The sequence below is a fragment of the Triticum aestivum genome, chromosome 2D, assembly GCF_018294505.1.
Source record: "Triticum aestivum cultivar Chinese Spring chromosome 2D, IWGSC CS RefSeq v2.1, whole genome shotgun sequence".
In the NCBI taxonomy this organism is placed as follows: domain Eukaryota; kingdom Viridiplantae; phylum Streptophyta; class Magnoliopsida; order Poales; family Poaceae; genus Triticum; species Triticum aestivum.
In genome coordinates this window covers 461802232-461806933 of record NC_057799.1, presented here as the reverse complement: position 1 = coordinate 461806933, position 4702 = coordinate 461802232, and positions in this window count along the sequence as shown.

Here is a 4702-nt window from a genome sequence, read left to right as displayed (position 1 = left end):
AATACTACAAATTAAGTGGACCTCAATATGCAACGAGTTGCATATTGACGGAACCCCACAACAATTATTTAGTTCTCTCCCGTTTAATCTATCAACAATATTAAATGTTGGTTAACATGGCAAGAGGTGAGGCATAAGTAAACTAACTATTTAGGCAAGTTTAAATGAGGCCGGAAATTAACAAACAATAATTCCAGAAAATCCCCACATGTCATTTAGCAATTTTTAAAGCAAACAACAATTTTAAACATTTTAAATGTTGTTGAACCATTTGTCACTGTGGTGGAAAGAATGGGTGCCACGGCAGTGAATCCGAAAATGATGCCACGGCAACATAACGGTTCCGACAGTTCACGGAGGTATCGGTGCAAAAGGAAGTGGGCGTGAGCGTGTCATGCAAGGATGGTGGAGTAATCCCGGTTACCGAGTTCCCATGTGTCGACGGCAAGGCAACGAGGAACGCGCAAGGAACAACTCGGACACGGTGCAAACACGGGCATCTCATACACACAATGCATTCGTCCACGGGCGTGATTCCAGCAGTTATACCTTTGAAGCGTGCGTTTGAGACGGTTCGGGATGGTTGCATCAAAGCAGTGTAGTCGTTCACGGTCGTCGTGGAAGACTGTACACGTTTCATAGTCGTACACAACCGTAGATGTTCGGGGTTGCTGCTAGAGGAACTTGGCGGTCCGAAGGGTACTTGGTGAATCCACGTAGTCGTACACGGGTCGATGGTAGTGGAACTTGACGCATCGCCGTGTGTAGTCGTACTCGGTGTTACATGTAGTCGAACTTGAGGTGGTCTTGGCGTCGGACTTGCGGCGTTGGACAGAATCATGGCGAGGTTCAGCTGCTACCCCACGTCCATGACAAAAACGAAGTTCAGGCAGGGAGTCGAAGCAGCAAGCAGTGGCACAGCGGCTGTGGTGGTGGCTTGCAAGCAGCAGCCATGGTGGCTGAAGTGTCCAAAGAGAAAGAGAGATTCCCAAACATGAATATTGTTTGAATTTGTGCACAAATTTGGAAAGCAGGAATATTTTTGAAATTCCCAAACATTTTTTGAATTCATGAAAGAAAATAAAAAATATGAATATTTATGATATTCCCCAAACATCTTATGAATTGGGAACAAAATTTGAAAACTTGAATAATTTTTTAATTTGTGAGCAAATTGGAAAGTGGGAACATTTTTTAAAATTCACAAACCTTTTTAAATTTCTGAAGAAAAAATAAAAGTGGGAACATTTTAAAGTTGAAATTCTAACCTTTTTGAATTTTCGAACATTTTTGTAAAAGAAGAGAACTTGTTTTCAAATTCTAAAGTATTTTGGAAAATAAGGAACAAAAAAGGAAACAGAATAAAAAACTAGAAGGAAAGAAAAAATTAAAACGAAAAAAAGGAGAGAATAAATAAATAAATAATTAGGAGAAAAGATAAAAACAAAAAAGGAAAAGAAACGCAGAAAGAAAGAAAAGAAAAAAAGCCAGTTCGGGAACGTTCTAGAAGATTTCCAAAACCAGAGATAACGGGTTGGGAACCTGCTATAAGGTCCCAAAACAGGTTACTGTAGCTTGTTTGTTACGGTCCGGCCCATCTCGTTCGTTGGTCGCCAGCGACAGTCTGCCGCATTTCGCCTTGGCGTTGTTGCCTTCCTCCCAATCTCCTCGTCAGACACCCAATACTGATCGTTGATTCTTCTTTTGCCAATACTGATCAATTCGATCTCTGTGTGCATCTTCATTCATTCCACTTGCTGATCCCGCGCTTAGGCTCTTTGGCCTAACCGCACGCACGCACCCTACCGGCGCGATATGGACGCACCCTGCTGGACGTCGGGACTGCCGATCTGGTAACATCGATCTTCTAGTGTTTTCACGTCAATGCATGATTTAATTTTCAATATTTCAATTGAATGTTTCACTTCAAAAATACTGAAGGGTGATGCTTTTTTTCTAGTAAAAAGCAATGTCAGATTATTGATTGAATATGGTCCTGTTTTTGCAGGGGATTAATTAAGGTCCTTACCTTGATATATTGCACATTACCAGTATGTATTGAAATAAATAATAGTGAAAGTCATATCATCAGAAATAATCTTTGGTTGTGTGCATTTAAATAAATTAGGCTACATATTTTATTTCACACTGGCCCTGACAAACGTTAGCATCGTTGAATGAGTAATGTGATTTGGAGTGGCCCTAGGGTTGGGACTTAGAGCATCTTTAGCGGATCCCACAAACCGCGGTCCTCCAAATTGCGGTACCGGACGGTGAGAAAGATCAGTTATGTAAACAAACTCAAACACATACAACACAATTCAAACTAGCAGTTCACGCTACATATTACATCACCGGAGTTCAGACGAAAACAGAGTTCATACTAGTATAAATGAAATTAAACTTAAATCTACTCATTATCATTATCACCGGGCGCCTTGACGTGGAGGTGGTGCTCCATCAGTGAGTTGGAGAGTATGAAGGCCAAATCGTACTTCTCCTTCAACAGCGCCACCTGCTCCGAGACAGCTTTGTCTCCGGCGGCGGCCACCACCTTCGCGTTGAACCACGAGCGCCCAGCCGCCAGATATGCTTGAGTTCGGGCAAGAAGATATGGTCCAGCCAGTCGAAGTTGCTCTAGGCCCGGCAGCCGGCGCTGCGGGAGAGGGGGGACGCGCTTCCGCGCCTGCTCCTTGCACCACTCCTCCATTGACGAGCGGAGGGAGGTGCTCCCGGCCTCGTCGTCGTTGCGGCGGTTGAGAGGTGGTGAGCCGCCGCGGCCGCCGAGCCCCCATCGGCAACCCCTCTCGCCACCTGCGCTCGATATCAGGGCGAGGTTCAGGTGGCTACGCGCGCCACAAGAGGCCGCCAGAGAAAAGGGGATTTGTCACCGGAGATGTGGAATTGTGGCGGAGGTGGATACAGGGAATGAAGGATGTGTATACATTGCGAATTCAAGGGCGGTTTACAGGCCTCCCATAAAAATTGTATGGGCCGGCCCATTTTTACAGGACCCGTTTGGGCCTGGGTTTTTTATGCATCCTGTAAATCCGCCGAAAAAACACTCTTAGCAAACGGTACCATTTCTATATTATCCCTTATCTCTCATCTGAAATCTCCTCTCTCTTTGTTATTTTTTTTCCTATAGAACCCGCATGTCATACTCTTTCTTCTTGTATTCTTTCCTCTCAATCTTGGTTTTTGTGCCCCAAGTCGTTTCTCACCGAAGAAACGAGTGCTTCTCTTCTCTCTGCCATGTAGGATTTGCAGGAAGAGAGAGATGCATTTAAAAATACTTAAAATTTTGGGGAAAAAACTGGTCCCTGGTTTTTAAAAATTATTCATGAATTTTAAAATTTTAAAACAAAGAAGGAAAAAAGAAACCCAGTAAAAGCTAACAGAGGAGAGAGAGAGAGAAGGCCGGAACCTTTCCAAATCGGGCAGAAGCTGCCATTTTTTTTTTTTTTTTTTGAGCAGTAGCTTCCAGCTGGAAACGTACAAAGAGTTTTCTAATTGGGCCAGCCTGGCGGAAGGGGTGTGCGTTTCTACGGTCTGCGAACTAGTATACGCCCCGGGAGTACTAAACCGTCTCCGTACTTAAAGTAAAAAAAATACGATCTCCGACTCCTACCGTTAGTATTCTAAAATGGGAAGGCGATAGCCTTGTCCGAGTTCGACCGGAAATAGATCTAGGTTCTGGTCGGAAAGACACGTTTTATTTTAGAATTATCCTCAGGAAATCCTTCCTTTCGCCCGACTGATTTTCTACCAAAAATCAACCGCCTCAAGGGATCGCCACGTGTCCCCATGTGGGCGCAGGAATTGCTCAACCTCCTCTGCCTTATCTCATGCAGCGAAGCCCCTCCACTCGTTCTTCTTCCACCCACACGCGTTGACTACATCCTTTTGGACCTCGCCGGCATGTCTTCACACGCTCCTCCGCCACTACTCCCTCGCTCAAGCTGACTTGCGCTGCATGAACTACAATGAGAGCATCGCTGCTACAAACCACGCTGCAGTGCTTTGAGTGGAGGAAAAACATTTTTACGAGCGCCTCGATACCACTGCGAGCTGACTTTTGGCGGTGCTCGCGGGGGGTGATGGCAGGTGGTGAGATGTCGCGGAGGACGCTGCTGCGAACGAACGGGACTGCAACCAGGGGCTCGCCGGTGCTACCATGGAGCATCCTCCGGTCGCCCTTTGCTGTGACGGAGCATCGTCGGAACGCCAGAGCTTCACGGTGCTGCGATGGACATTGTCGGGGGCCGCTAGAACATCGCCGTTGCAGGGATGGAGTTTTGCGGAGCATCACCGGAGCATCGTCGAGGCTGCCGGAACACCATCATTGCTGCAATGAAGCATCTCCGAGCAGTCGGCGCATCGCCGCTGCTACAACAAAGTATCACCGGTGTTGTTTTGGGGCATTCCCGGGCTGCCGAAGCATCACCGGTGCTGCATCGAGGCATCAGCGGTGTTGTGTTGGAGCATTTGCTGGGTCGTCGAAGCATCGTCGGTGCTGCAACGAAGCAGCACCGGTGTTGTGTTCGAGCATTGTCGGGCCGTCGGAGCATCGCCGGTGCTGCAACGAAGCAACACCGTTGTTGTGTTGGAGCATTGCCGGGCCACCAGAGCATCGCCGATTCTGCAACGAAGCATCACCGGTGTTGTGTTGGAGCATTGCCGGGCTGCCGGAGCATCAACG